The sequence below is a fragment of the Acipenser ruthenus genome, chromosome 15 (assembly GCF_902713425.1).
Source record: "Acipenser ruthenus chromosome 15, fAciRut3.2 maternal haplotype, whole genome shotgun sequence".
NCBI lineage: Eukaryota > Metazoa > Chordata > Actinopteri > Acipenseriformes > Acipenseridae > Acipenser > Acipenser ruthenus.
Window position 1 is genome coordinate 18237135 of NC_081203.1, and position 16440 is coordinate 18253574.

Here is a 16440-nt window from a genome sequence, read left to right on the forward strand (position 1 = left end):
TACTGCCATTGCTGGTTAGAAGTGCAGTGGTCTGCTAATGGTTCTGCTGGGGTTTCTACAGGGCAATACTCAGGAGCTATAATGGGACTCCAGTGGGGTTTCTCAAAACTATTCAGAAAGGGGAACAAGCTGAGAAAGAATTGTGACAGTGAGTACGGAGAAGCGAAGCCTGCAGTAAAGGAGCAGAGGCTCTTTATCTGTTTGGAGCAGGGCTATTCTGCCGCTCTGAATGATCTCAGTATTTCCACTCCACCCACACTGGGAGTCCTCTTATCTTACAGGCCCTTACAGATTCTCCTGGTCTCTCTGGGGCTGCCGCAGCCATTAGTGAATAAACTGTCACTTCCTCCCACGAGGCTTCACTTCTTAAAGGAGTGCGAACCAAGGTTTTGAAATCCATTCTCTCGGCTCTTAATAGCACCAGTAACGTTACCACTTATACAAGTTCTTGTATTTAATCTCTATTTTATTTTTAAATAAATATTGCATCCTAGTTCCTAATCACTTCTTCTGTTCTAGCTCAAACTCACTCTAACCCAATCAAGATGTCGTGACCCACAGCAAGGGTGCCAGGATCCAGGGGGTTTTAAATCTTTGAATAATCTTCATGTACTAAACAAGTGAAGCACATGTTTTGACGTTAAAACATTTCCATATTTAGAATAGGTGTAACCAATCAACCGATCCATCAATACCTTCCTCAGAAACACCCCATCAGAGCACGCTTACTAATGAGCAACGACTGACGAACATTCAAACTCTAAAACAGTACCACTCCTGCGTTCAGTGCAGACGCTGCTCCACTGTTTATCACATGTGACTGAACCCTAAAGGTTTACTGCAGTACTGTATACCGTGGTAAACGCTGCTAGTAAAGCCTGGTAAAGTACATAAATTACTCTTTACCATGCTACATAGGGGCACTTAGCATGCACAATACTGGTCACGCAGAAAGGGCTTCCACGCTTTGTAAAATCTCTCAGGGTGAACTATATCTGTCAGCGTGCTTTTGATTAGAACTGGAGTCCAAACTACTCTGTCTTCAGGTAGAGTGCTAAGTCACAAGCTCAAGGCTCTACTCTGATATATTTCCTTGCATGTTGTGGGCTTTACACAGCAAAGGCTTGAGTGCAGTGCAGTGCAGTGTTCTATTTGAATGGCATGTTGGAATGCAGGTTTTAAAAGAGGTCCATCTAAATCTGCTATATTAAATCCAGCGCTGTGACCCTCTGTATCCTGTTACATGCATTGCATGCTGAACCCTGCAAAGCACTGTGCTGCGCTCACTCATTTTTATTAGCACCAGACAGGAATGCTGTGCTCAAGAGTGGAAGAAATAACCCGGACATTGTTATTCCATTTCCTGCTTTAAAACTCTCGTTAACATTACAACATTCTCAATGTATCCTCCTACTTTACCACACCACCAATCCACTTCCTGTGCAGCTCCAATCTGCACCTGTACTGTGTGGGTGAGATGGGGTGCTAATACTAAACGAACACAATAGCACAAGTTATCAACCCTTTAAAAACCTGTTCCTACAGTGTAGCAGAACACAGTCACTGACCATACAGGGCAATGCCTGGATTGATAAACATGTGAAACTACTAACACCAGTTCAAATGAACATTTCAACTGTTTTAACTTAATATACCGATACTATCAAGAAAGACAATCAAAATACTGTATACATCCCCCAACACAGACAAAATTACATCTTAGACAAAAAATATCAGGGTGGCTTATGTATGTATGTATTGATAGACAGGCACCATATAACCTCAGATTCCTATTCTCTATTAAAGAATGTCTTTACCAAGTTTCATGGCTATTAGATAAGAGGTCCTCTGGATATACATATAATATACTGCACAGGGACCCAATTTCAAGGGAACAGGGATCCTGAAGATGCCCCCCAGTCCTGTGGAGCTGGCTGTGACCTCGGGCTGCAGGTTTTCATCCTTGTCAGCTGAGTTCACACATAACCGTGGCGACAGCATTTGCAATCTTAGTGCATTAACAAGGCCAGCTATTAAAGTAAACATTTCATTCATTCACTGGCAAACTGTACTCGTGGTTTCTGATCTGATATTACAGCTCTGGCCAAAAGTTTTGCATCACGTACAAAGTCTACCGGAAGCCATAATAGTAGTACAGTATTTCATGTTAGATTTAGAAATGTCACATTTTTTAATTTGTGTCAGTTTTTCCGTTAAGTATATGGAAAACTACGAAGCGGTATATAATTCAATATGTTAACATCACATTATTCAGCAGGTTTCATTTGACTTTATGAAGCAGAATGTGTTAATTCTATAGGAGGATGCAAAACATTTGGCCAGAGCTGTAGATAGAGGTTTCAAGTTAGTCTTCAATCATGTTGAAATTATTAAACCATCTGTCCTGGATAACCATGACCTACAGTTGATAATCTGATAATGTCAATAACTTTTGTTAACGAATGTCCACGGCAAGTCTGATTATAATTAAATAAGCGCTTCTGAAGATACATGTGAAAATGTTAACAGTGACATATGAACAGGATTCTATTCAGTAACATTAGATTCTGAATATCGTGCGCTAAAGAATTCCTTTTCAAGTTTCTTCTGCTTATCCTTTTCAATATATATTACTAGTGGACAGCTTCCTGCAGCGTTATAAAATAGTTCCAGGATTTCTTAGTTGTATGATTTTATAACACCTTATTGATATAACCTGCTCATACCACAGGGGTATTTTATATGTACATTTGTATAATATTGAATTCCTCACCTGCGGAGCATGTCTTAAGTGTGTTCTGTATAATATGTTCTTGTTGTTTCTGCGAAGGTCATTGTTTATCATGCTTATGTGCTGTTCCAGCAACATCAACAATCTATTTAAAGTTACCTCTTAAAGTTAGACTTTTGACCTTCGAGGGAAACCCCAAAAATAAAAATCTGACAAGAAATCCATGGAAAGTTAAAGTAATATTCTTTGCTTGCAGTGGGGAAAAAATCGATCCTAACCTACCCCTTCTCTTCTAAAGAACTCTAAATAATATTCAGATGACACATCCTGCAAATAAATAGCTGGAACAACCATTTCCCACAGTAGAGGAAGCTTTGTTTCTTGCATGATTGAAATCCACATATTGGATTGAGGTACAATAGAATTTGCATGTCACTCTTAAATATAGAAACAATATTCAACAGTGAAGCAGTGTGCCACATGCTGTGTTGAGAACGCAACATTAATCACAGTTTCATGAACTCGGAGAGAGGCTTCACCAGGCTGAAGCACATGATTGAGACCAGGAGCCTCCCAGTGGGTGCAATCAGACACGGCTCTGAGCTGTAGCTCTGAAAGGATGAATTCAGAGTAAAAGGAGCTCTGAAATGTTAATCTGAAATCGATTCTGCCGTGTCTAAAAGACCAACATAATAATGCCTGTTCCATGCTAAAAGACTTGCTGGTTACTGCCTGATCAATTTATTCTGCTGTATGCACAAGAGCCTACATTAGGGTGGAGCAGTCAAAAAGGGCCCCCCTTGCTTAAATGTATCTTCCCCATCCAAGTTCCTCATGTGAGAGGTTGAAATGAAAGGAACCCTTTTAGACAGCAGCACCCTGACACTTGCTGGCAAGCGCTCTAACGCACTCTGTGAAATCAACTGCTTTATTCAGCAGTCACAAGAACATATTGGACTTCATGCCATGCAGAACAGATTTCTGAGAATCATTTCACAGCTCCTTTTACTCTGAATTCATCCTTTCAGAGCTACAGCTTTCCTTGCAAGCCACTCAGAGCCGTGTCTGATTGCACCCACTGGGAGGCTCCTGGTCTCAATCATGTGCTTCAGTCTGGTGAAGCCTCTCTCAGAGTTCATGAAACTGTGTGATTGATGTTGCGTTCTCAACAGAGCATGTGGCACACTGCTTCACTGTTGAATACTGTTTCTATATTTAAAAGAGTGACATACAAAACATATTGTACCAACACAGAGAGACCAGCTGCAACAAAACGGGGTGTCGGGTTATTCAGTTCTTTGTAGTTGAATTTGAACGCGCTTGTTTCATGCCATGAAGGTTTTCCTGTAACCCAGCTGTATCTGTATCTTCAAGCTGCCTGTCCCAAGTTGAGAAGAATTTGATTTTCAGATATTCATTTTTTTGGAACAAATCTTTTAGGGTGCATTTGATTGCGCTTCTTATTGGTTTTATCATTACATTATTTTATTCCTCTCTGACAGCGTTCCTTCGCCTTTGCAAAAAGTGTTTGAAATATTTCAGTTAATGTGTTAAACCCGGGGATCCAGGAGGCTGACTTCACAATGGCTGATCATTTTTGGGTGGGATGAGAACATGTTGGGAACATGAAGAGCACTCCAACATTCTTACTGCAGACTAGAGGGAGTGTCAGATCAACGTTGTGTGATAAGGTTGCTATTGTGGTTTGTATTAGTTGTGGGAGGAGCAACCTGATCCTTTAAAAGCTACAAGAAATAGAAGTCTACAGTTATTTATTTCAGCATTTATTTTGCAAACCTCCAAAAATGCTAATGCAAGGTATTCATACCCTGACAAGGAAAATTAAATTAATAGCTAGTTGAGGCACCTTTAGCAATAACAACCTCTTTTAAATGATTAGGATATTTGTCAATGAGCTTTTGGCATGGTTCTTTAGTGACGTTGACCATTCTTCAACGCAAAATTGTTCCAGTTCATTCAAATTCTGAGGTCTCTTGTGCACAGCCTTCTTCAACTCATACCAAAGAGTCTCAATCAGATTTAGATAGGGACTTTGACTAGGCCATTCCAGAACCTTGATTTTATTCTTCTTTAACCACTCTGAAGTAGATTTTGATGTGTGCTTTGGATCTTTGTCGTGTTGGAACGTCCAGTTGCGCTTTAAACCAAGTTTTGTAGCAGACAGTTTCAGATGATTGGCCAATATCTTTCGCGGCCTCTCTGCGCTCTCTCACGCAGCCTCTCTGCGCTCTCTCACGCAGCCTCTCTGCGCTCTCTCACGCAGCCTCTCTGCGCTCTCTCACGCAGCCTCTCTGCGCTCTCTCACGCAGTCTCTCTGCGCTCTCTCACGCAGCATCTCTGCGCTCTCTCACGCAGCCTCTCTGCGCTCTCACACGCAGCCTCTCTGCGCACTCTCACGCAGCCTCTCTGCGCTCTCTCACGCAGCCTCTCTGCGCTCTCTCACGCAGTCTCTCTGCGCTCTCTCACGCAGCATCTCTGCGCTCTCTCACGCAGCCTCTCTGCGCTCTCTCACGCAGTCTCTCTGCGCTCTCTCACGCAGCCTCTCTGCGCTCTCTCACGCAGCCTCTCTGCGCTCTCTCACGCAGCCTCTCTGCGCTCTCACGCAGACTCTCTGCGCTCTCTCACGCAGACTCTCTGCGCTCTCACGCAGCCTCTCTGCGCTCTCTCACGCAGCCTCTCTGCGCTCTCTCACGCAGCCTCTGCGCTCTCTCACGCAGCCTCTCTGCGCGCTCTCACGCAGCCTCTCTGCGCTCTCTCACGCAGCCTCTCTGCGCTCTCTCACGCAGCCTCTCTGCGCTCTCTCACGCAGCCTCTCTGCACTCTCTCACAGTCTCTCTGCACTCTCTCACTCAGCCTCCCTGCGCTCTCTCACACAGCATCTCTGCGCGCTCTCACGCAGCCTCTCTGCGCTCTCTCACGCAGCCTCTCTGCGCTCTCTCACGCAGCCTCTCTGCGCTCCCTCACGCAGCCTCTCTGCGCTCCCTCACGCAGCCTCTCTGCGCTCTCTCACGCAGCCTCTCTGCACTCTCTCACGCAGCCTCTCTGCACTCTCTCACGCAGCCTCTCTGCACTCTCTCACTCAGCATCCCTGCGCGCTCTCACGCAGCCTCTCTGCGCGCTCTCACGCAGCCTCTCTGCGCTCTCTCACGCAGCATCTCTGCACTCTCTCACGCAGCATCTCTGCACTCTCTCACGCAGCATCTCTGCGCACTCTCACGCAGCCTCTCTGCACTCTCTCACTCAGCCTCTCTGCACTCTCTCACTCAGCATCCTTGCGCGCTCTCACGCAGCATCTCTGCGCGCTCTCACGCAGCCTCTCTGCGCTCTCTCACGCAGTCTCTCTGCGCTCTCTCACGCAGACTCTCTGCGCTCTCACGCAGCCTCTCTGCGCTCTCTCACGCAGCCTCTCTGCGCTCTCTCACGCAGCCTCTGCGCTCTCTCACGCAGCCTCTCTGCGCGCTCTCACGCAGCCTCTCTGCGCTCTCTCACGCAGCCTCTCTGCGCTCTCTCACGCAGCCTCTCTGCGCTCTCTCACGCAGCCTCTCTGCACTCTCTCACAGTCTCTCTGCACTCTCTCACTCAGCCTCCCTGCGCTCTCTCACACAGCATCTCTGCGCGCTCTCACGCAGCCTCTCTGCGCTCTCTCACGCAGCCTCTCTGCGCTCTCTCACGCAGCCTCTCTGCGCTCCCTCACGCAGCCTCTCTGCGCTCCCTCACGCAGCCTCTCTGCGCTCTCTCACGCAGCCTCTCTGCACTCTCTCACGCAGCCTCTCTGCACTCTCTCACGCAGCCTCTCTGCACTCTCTCACTCAGCATCCCTGCGCGCTCTCACGCAGCCTCTCTGCGCGCTCTCACGCAGCCTCTCTGCGCTCTCTCACGCAGCATCTCTGCACTCTCTCACGCAGCATCTCTGCACTCTCTCACGCAGCATCTCTGCGCACTCTCACGCAGCCTCTCTGCACTCTCTCACTCAGCCTCTCTGCACTCTCTCACTCAGCATCCTTGCGCGCTCTCACGCAGCATCTCTGCGCGCTCTCACGCAGCCTCTCTGCGCTCTCTCACGCAGTCTCTCTGCGCTCTCTCACGCAGCCTCTCTGCGCTCTCTCACGCAGCCTCTCTGCGCTCTCTCACGCAGCCTCTCTGCGCTCTCTCACGCAGCCTCTCTGCGCTCTCTCACGCAGTCTCTCTACGCTCTCTCACGCAGCCTCTCTGCGCTCTCTCACGCAGCCTCTCTGCGCTCTCTCACGCAGCGTCTCTGCGCTCTCTCACGCAGCCTCTCTGCACTCTCACGCAGCCTCTCTGCGCTCTCACACGCAGCATCTCTGCGCTCTCTCACGCAGTCTCTCTACGCTCTCTCACGCAGCCTCTCTGCACTCTCTCACGCAGCCCCTCTGCACTCTCTCATACAGCCTCTCTGCGCTCTCACACGCAGCATCTCTGCGCTCTCTCACGCAGTCTCTCTACGCTCTCTCACGCAGCCTCTCTGCACTCTCTCACACAGCATCTCTGCACTCTCTCACGCAGCCTCTCTGCACTCTCTCATACAGCCTGCTGCTGCTACAGCTGTGCTCTAATTTCTCCTGTAGTTTATAAATAGATCCACACTGCTTTTAGCTGCCATTTCATAACCCGCCCTTTACGATGCCCTCTACATTTCCATTACCGTCATGATCACTGTATAGCAGAACTGAAGACACTCAGTAACTAGGGTCAGTAATGCACTTGTATCATACAGTGTGTCTATTAATACATTGAGCTTGGTAATGCTCATTACATCTCTTAATAAAGGTCTGGTTATAAAAAGGTGAAACTTGTTCTGTGCATAATCGAAAAGAACTTGCCAAGGCAAAACAGAACCTCCTGAAGTACATTTATTCAAAATCCATTTTCCAAAGTTTATAAATAACCCTTTTCATCCACATTCTTAAATGAGTGAGTTGCACAGGTACAGGATTTTAATCACAGACACCGCAGCACTGCGTGCTTCCCTGGTGGCTGTTTACTACATTCTTTGACAGTTTAGTCTTCTCTGCACTCTGCACAGTAAAGTAACCTGACAACAGGCAACACATTTGGAAGTTAATGCAAACATTTTGGCAATCAGAAGTATAATAATTTGAATGAATACACAACAACACACACAAATACAGTAACGTATGTGGAGCAGGGCGGGGAATGAGTTTTGTGAACTCAGAGAGTGTATGGCAGGGAGTGTGGGAGACGTTAGGAACACAAGAGGGAAATCACACACGACTGCACTGCCCTGTGTGTGTGTGTGTGTGTGCGTGGTGTGTGTGTCAGTCTGTGTGTGTGTGTGTGTGGTGTGTGTGTGTGTGTGGTGTGTGTCTATGTGTGGTGTGTGTGTGTGCGTGTGGTGTGTGTCTATGTGTGGTGTGTGTGGGTGTGGTGTGTGTCTATGTGTGGCTGTGTGGCGTGTGTGTGGTGTGTGTGTGTGTGTGTGGTATGTGTCTATGTGTGGTGTGTGTGTGTGGAGTGTGTCTATGTGTGGTGTATGTCTATGTGTGGTGTGTGTGTGCGTGTGTGGTGTGTGTCTATGTGTGGTGTGTGTCTATGTGTGGCGTGTGTGGTGTGTGTCTGTGTGGTGTGTGGTGTGTGTCTATGTGTGGTGTGTGTGTGTGTGTGGTGTGTGTCTATGTGTGTGTGTGTGTGTGGTGTATGTCTATGTGTGTGTGTGTGTGTGTGGTGTATGTCTATGTGTGGAGTGTGTGTGCGTGTGTGTGCGTGTGTGGTGTGTGTCTATGTGTGGTGTGTGTGTGGGTGTGGTGTGTGTCTATGTGTGGCGTGTGTGTGGTGTGTGTGTATGTGTGGCGTGTGTGTGGTGTGTGTGTCTATGTGTGGTGTGTGTGTGGTGTGTGTCTATGTGTGGTGTATGTCTATGTGTGGCGTGTGTGTGTGGTGTGTGTGTGTCTATGTGTGTGGTGTGTGTGTGTGTGGTGTGTGTCTATGTGTGGTGTGTGTGTGGAGTGTGTCTATGTGTGGTGTATGTCTATGTGTGGCGTGTGTGTGCATGTGTGTGTGTGTGTGGTGTGTGTCTATGTGTGGTGTATGTCTATGTGTGGCGTGTGTGTGGTGTGTGTCTATGTGTGGTGTGTGTGTGTGGTGTGTGTCTATGTGTGGTGTGTGTGTGGGTGTGGTGTGTGTCTATGTGTGGTGTGTGTCTATGTGTGGCGTGTGTGTGGTGTGTCTATGTGTGGTGTGTGTGGAGTGTGTCTATGTGTGGTGTATGTCTATGTGTGGCGTGTGTGTGCATGTGTGTGTGTGTGGTGTGTGTCTATGTGTGGTGTATGTCTATGTGTGGCGTGTGTGTGGTGTGTGTGTATGTGTGCGGTGTGTGTGTGTGTCTGTGGATAGGGTTGCCACTTTTTCCACAGCCCAAACCCGGACATATTTCTCAGTCAGCCTAGCTCTATCAAAACTACAGTATACTGTAATACAGTGTAACACAATACCACCAGATCTCGGTACAAATCAATGATCATGCAGTACACACAGCATTGTGCATTTGATATTTCTAGCAATCGAACTTGCAAGCCAAAAAAATAGTAGCTATATCGTGGTAGTTTAGAGGCTAATCTTACCTGAGACAAGTAGCTTTGGTGATGAGTAACGCTGTAGCAAATCAATGCAATTTCTGAAGCGACAATCCTGTCTACCTGCTTTTTTCCCCAAATAATTTGAGCTTGAAAAGGCTGTTTGTGATGGTCAGAATTATTTTACAGCCATTGTGTCATGGGAAATCCCCCTCAATATTAAATATTAACAAACGTTATTAAAAGATGTTTAAAACTACAGCACTATTGGTTCTGTGTCGGTAAAAAGACACAAAATGAGTCAAAATGTACTAAAATTTGGTTCAGGTTTTTCAATGTTACTAATGGCTACCACTAAATATGCAATGTTTGTACATACACGCACGCATATATGTGGTTTAATTAACATTATATATCGTAAGTAACCCATATTTTACTGTAAAGGTTATCTATTTAACCACGCAGATCATTGTAATGTTAAACATTATTCAAATGCTGGGGGCACAGTAGAATGTACAGATCCGTGCTAAACAGTACATGTTTACTAAGATAGTGGAAATCCTTTAAGCAGCTAATGTACCGTATAACTGGACATTTTGGCTGGTATTAAATTTTCAGATTTGCTACCTTGGTAGATTTTGACGGCTTTTGAACTGGCATTTGTCACTAATTTCAAAAACACTCAGATACATGTTTACTTAATGAAATGTGTCTGCTAAAACAGTATCTCATTTACAGTGACTAGTTATAGCATGTACAATGTCACTGCAGCAACTCGGAGAACAACAAAGGCGGCTTTCGAAAAATGAGTTACAATATTTATCGTTCTTATATGCCCTTCAATTTTAAGATATTAGTAATTGGAAAGCATTACTAACTGCAGTACACTTTAACGATAGGACATTTGCTAACTCAGTTTGAAAACGTAGCTATGGTTCATTAAAGTAACACAGTGCACCGATCACAGTATCATGTAGTAATTGTAGGACAGTATTGTTTCATGTGAAAACTTTAACAATAAAGCCGAAACTAAAACGCGTTAAATTTAAAACTGGTTAACAGACTAGCAAGCACTGGCAAAATCAGCTTTTTTTATATAAGTTGCAGAACTAATTCATTTTAACATGTTGTTTGGGGACTTTGCGATACCTGCACGGTGGATATTAGTATCTACACGTATCGACAATAACAATCCAAAGCACATTTGCACCATTGTTACAGATTTTCTAACAAGTCTGGCATAAAACAAGTTTAGCTGCTAGTTAATTAACCCCTTGTAAAATAAATAAATATAAATAACACAAAACTGCTTAACCTAAACAAGAGCAGTCCTACAGGTACCACAGTAGCAGGCGCAGTTTACACAGCCTCGGAGTTTCTGATTGCATCATAAATTCCAGATTTCCTAAATCCATTGATGGAAATGTCCTGTTTGCTTTTAATTTGTTTAATCAAACTGCCTTTATCGCTCACTGCCATTCTCATATTCACTTTGACATCCGACACATTCTATCCCTTGTCCAGCGCGCGCTTCTTTAACCTGTGCTGCATACCACCAGTCTGTCAGAAGGCGGGATCTCACACTGTATGCCACACTCCGATTGGTGGAAGTATTACTGGCGATCCAATCCAAACCGATAATAAAGCCAAAATAAATTCCACTCCAAAATGTCCCGTTATACGGTAGGTAAAAGAAAATATTAAAGGAAGGTCGGTGTTTCTTATGCGTTTCACTTAAAACCGGACATTAGGGCGTCTGGGTTTTGTTTTGTTTTTACCAGCCCACCGAGTAGGCGGACTGAAACTAGCCGGCCTATGCAACTCAACAGCGGGGCGCAGCAGAGGTGGGTCCAGGTGTATCTCATCCTGCGTCACTTTACCGACTTGGACGCCGCATGCCCTTTCTGCGGTCAGTCCGAGTCGGTGGCTCACATTTATTTTTCATGCGCCAGACTGCAGCCGTTCTTTCTGTTCCTGAAGAACCTCCTGCTGCAGTTCTGGCTGCATTTTTCTCCCACCCTCCTCATTTTTGGGCACCCTGTTCGTGGCTCCACCAAGGCGAGAGACACCTGGTGAATCTGCTCCTGGCTCTTGCTAGACTGGCCATCTACAAGACCAGGAAGCGTAAGATCACCAGGGAGGGTCTCTTTGACTGTGGGGCCATGTTCAGGGCCCTAGTCTGGTCCAGGGTTAATTTAGAGCACGCACACGCAGAGTCCGCTGGCGACATGACCTCTTTTGTCGATCCAGTGGGCTCTAGGGGGCGTGCTCTGTACCACCCCCCTTTTGTTTTGACCATTTAATTTACAGACCCTTTTTCTGTTTTTTTTTTTAGTTAAAATTAGTTAATAGCCAGTCCTTGTTAGCACCCCTTTTTGTTTAGGGGTGCTAAACTGCCAGTGGGCAGCTGGTGTAGTCCTACTACTGGGCATTAAATAGGACTACTTTTTCATTTAAAACTGCAAGGCAATAAAGAAAACACACACACACAACAGCAAAGTTGTGAAGGTAAAATAGCAGTCACCACGGCAACGTGTGTTTAGTTTTGTTTTTTACCAGCATGCTGAGTAGATGCCAATTCCCGGACTGTCCGGGTCAAACCCAGACAGGTGGCAACCCTAACCAGGGACCTGCTTTAGTGTGAGAGGTACCAGGTTCACGCCCGCCCTCCGCCTGTGTGTGGATTGCCTCGCCCTGTGTGATGCATTAACCCAGATCGCTACTACTACCAATAACAACGCTACTACTTCTAAAAGCCAGGACGGGTGCAGAACAAGTCGAATCCCAGGGCACTTACTTGGAGTCCAGTGGACATCATTCAAAAGAAGCTGTTCCTGTTCTGCAGATTGTACAGCTGGCTTTTACTGTGTTCCTAAAACCGCTGCCAAAAAGGGTTTTGATGTGCTGCTGGAATCCTGTCAGCTCCAGCATCCATGCTTATCCAGCTGTGCTCAAGCTTTTCAAAGCCTTCATGTACTTTCTTCATTAACTGTGCAACATGAGAATGCAGTGCATAATGGTTGATAATGCACTCCACTATGAGTCAGCCTTGAATACTGGCTGTAGCATCTATGGACACACCGTGCATGACGTCATTGAAACAGACTAACTTAGACTAAAGATAAACAGTTTCCTTACTGTGGATGCCTTTAGCCGCAGGGTTACATCCCTGCTGAGGGATATCTGTGCCTGCTAATACTGATTTTTCTTGTCCGTTTGTTTGTATGAATTGTATTGTGTTGTGTGTTTTTGCTGCTATGGTGTGAGCCGCTTGGCCAGGTCGTTATTGAAAATGAGAATCTGTTCTCAATTGACTCATCTGGTTAAATAAAGGTAATGCACTGATACTAGCTGCGTAGTGCTCCTATGTAGTGGAGATACCAAATGACTTAAATATGACGTGTGGGTAGGGTTAGAATAATAATCAATTAAGCAATGCTATTGGTATTTTTCTGTCTCTCGATAATTTATCCAACTGAAAAATACATTATTGCTAATCATTGAAGATGTTAAATAAAATCCCGTTTGAAGTACTTCAATCTGAATTACTGCATGTCAACAACGGGCCAGGCTGCCATTCATCTTATTTTCCAGGAGTCTCTGCTATCTATGTTGCCAATATTAGAAAACATTTTTTGTAATAAATTATCAATGCAAAGTTTCATGAAATTCAGGAAAGCAGTCTGAGATATTGTGCCCTATTCACACAACTTTAAGTACTGTCTAAAGTCATGTTTTTTTAACGCACATACAGGTAATTAAACTGACTTACAGACTGCGGAGCTCGTCGTTTTCCGGTGTTATTTTTGGTCACGTGATGTACCTTTAACTTTATATTGCGCAGACTCTATTTCTTAATTAAACTCTTGGCAAAGCATTGATTGTAGAACAAGATCACTTTTTTTTCCCCCGTAACTTGAATGAGACTATGATTCTGTTTCATTGATAACTTTTAATTCAAACCGAACACAAAAAGCGAGTTCAGTTAAATTGCTTTTCCTGTATTTAAAATCTAATGACTCGTTGCAAAAACGTTATAACCTCTTTTTTTTTTTTTTGCATTATCAATGAAACAGAATCACAGTCTCAATCAAGTTACAGGAGAAAAAACTAAATGGAACTTGTTTCACAATCAACACTTCCAAGAGTTTACTTGAACGGAGTCGGCTCAAAAAAGGGACACCACGTGATCAAAAATAAAACGAGAACGAAAAGCCCTGTTAATAATAGGTTATTAACCTCGTTGATTAACCAAAGAGAATGCTCAAGGAACCGCCCACAAAACAGAGGGTTAGGTATAGTGAAGCGTTAACTTTTTGTAAAACCTTTTTCAAAGTCATTTTTAAAAAATAAAAAGTGTAGCATTCATAAAACAACGTGGCAGTGAAACAGTTCAATTGTGGCACCCATCTGGGTCATCGGTCAAAGTGAGGGCTCTCAGAATTTCCTTAATGTTCAAAATACGAAGTGGGCATCTCAAATTGTTCATGACTGCAATATGTGCACATCACAAACGAGGATCATTCAATTGATCTAAAGCGCGGTGGATTTTAAAACCATTTAAAACCATTTAAATAATTCAGTCAGGACCCTCTCTGGTGGCACTTTATATATTTTACAGACTGAAACACAGCAAAGAGACTCGCATGCAGTTTTGAGCATCTTAACACTGGTGGTATTTTGATCTACGGTTTAGATCAATAGAACAGTCCCCACGGCGTCTAAAATACAACTGAAGTGTAAGTGTTTGTAAATATAGTGAGGTAGTGCCATATATAGGGTAGTATTACACTAGTCTATGGGACTACTATAGTAATAATACTAGAAAGTACCATAAAGTTCCACAGTCCATAGAATACAGAACACTATAGAAAATGCTACTGTACTAATCTAAAGAATACTGCAATACTAAAAAATATATACAATGAAAAAAATAACCATTATCCAGACAACTAATGTATTAATAAAATGTAACATGTCTTTCTTTTATTAAAAAAAAAAAAAGATTTCTATTACTTTTTGGTAAACATTGTGATGTAGTTTTTAGTATTTAGAAGGGATATGTATTTAATAAAATATAAGTTGTACCACACATACAAGTTTCTTGAAGGCAAAAAATGAGACAAAGTTTTTATGTCTGAAACCATGGCTATCAAACACAGCATTACATGATTCCCCATATCTACTAGAAACACACAATGCGGGTCCTTAGCGCGTTTCTCTCCGATTCCATTCCAGCCACACCACACACACTCCACTCACTAACGAGAACACATGCACCATTCATACAGAGCCCAGTGTGTGCTGCATGGTGAGTCCACTAACTGACAGCTGGGATAACCAGATATCTAATCACACATTCAACTGGGTAAAAGAGATATCTACTTCAGAGCAGGGCTTGCACCCAACAGTTACAAAAACAGCATCGCTGCCTTTATGAAAGCACAAACACTTTCACTGATATGTCCACGTTTTAAAGAGTTTTCATTGTTATTCTAATATAGTAGGTATATATAGTCATGTCTTTGTACCGCCCAATAACATGCAGTTGGTTATTGGCTCATTTTAAAAGCTCTTGCTATTTTCAATAGGTTGATCCAGCTCCTTGGTAATTGTGGCAGGCTTATGGCTTCTGAAACGAGGAGGCATTGGTGGTTTCACCCGCATGCTGTTACTTACAGTCAAGATGTTTACCAGATCAGCTTGGTGCAAAGCCATCGCCTTGGAACTCCCCTTGGAACTCCCCCTCTGAACTGTCTGTCTCAATGTTCTTAGAACATTCATCTGTAAGTCACTGTGCGGCTTTCAAACTGAAACAGCAGCATCAGTCTGCCTAGCTAGTTCTACCGTGCTATCTGAACAAGACACAGGATAAAAAACGGTGCCGCTAATTATTAAAACGGTGAGTTTGCAGTTTATCGATGACTTTTCTTCTTCATGAAGTATTTCTGGTGATCGAGCATCATGTTTGATCCTGATTCTCCTTACATATAGAGCTGTTTGCTGGTTTTTAATTCTATATCTATCTCATCTGCCATGGCGGCTGTAGTGAAATGTCCAATGCTTTATCTGAAAATTAACCCCAGTAGCTCATTACTAATAGAACCTGTATACAATACAATACATATTAGCTGTAGGCTCTTCATAAACAATGTCAAATACAGATTCATTTAATTTGCTGCTGTATCCTGCACGATTGACTAGCTTAATATTATTGCCAGTCACAAACGTGGTCAGTTTCTTACAAAATAAGGAATATACAATATCCTAAGTTACAAAAACGAGTCGTTTGTGCATGTGCATTCCGAGGTCCATTCCCTGTAAGTGTGTGCACCTACAGCTCACGTGTGCAGCGCTTACTCTCGTAAAGACATTCAGGCGCTGGAATATCAATGTGGGAGTTCAACTTCTAACTGACAACAAGCAGCTGAATTCGCTTATAAATGCTGACAGGTTAAAAGCACTGGTTCTTTTTAACTGTCCTAAAGTGCACTTTTTGCTTGCAACTTAGCGAGTAGCCGAAGTGACTTTATTCTGGTTACACAAACACGCCTTATATAACAACAATAATACATACACACACACACACATATATACAATATATATATATATATATATATATATATATATATATATATATATATATATACACACACACAATATATATATATATATATATATATATACACACACAATATATATATATATATATATATATATATATATATATATATATATATATATATATATATATATAAACATTTACAGCGCAATGTATATTGACAATAACGCGACACAAATAATTTCCACAGTTCAATGCGTCTATTTATAAAACAAAAGGACAATGGAAGAATAAGGATAAGACGTACCTGTCAGTGGACAAATGTTGTTTTTTTTATATGCAGCACTTTATGACATTGAGACCGGGACCCGGGTGAAGAAAGTTGAGAAACTACAGAGACAAAGAAGAACAAGCTCACCCTGCGAAGCCTTCTAGTAAGCTGCGTGTCCCACCCACAGCTGTGATAAAAATAAACACGGCTAAGCAGACGCTGCGCACGGGAAAGGCATTCCTGAACGAGAGACTGACTTTAAATGGCAGGCACTCTCACCACCCACCCACCCACCCACTGGATA

The 16440-nt window shown here is 43.7% G+C and overlaps 1 protein-coding gene across 2 annotated transcripts in view; it reads right to left on the reverse strand.

Moving 5' to 3' along the window:
* Positions 1-16399, reverse strand: part of LOC117422425 (spectrin beta chain, erythrocytic-like) — a 72987-nt gene extending 56588 nt beyond the window's left edge. Inside the window, exon 1 of one of the 2 annotated variants that reach the window (XM_058987279.1) lies at positions 16173-16399. The gene's annotated coding sequence lies outside the window, so the exon portion shown is untranslated. The remainder of the gene's footprint in view (positions 1-16172) is intronic. The other variant, XM_034927828.2, reaches the window with a different exon arrangement.
* Positions 16400-16440: the final 41 nt, after the last annotated feature.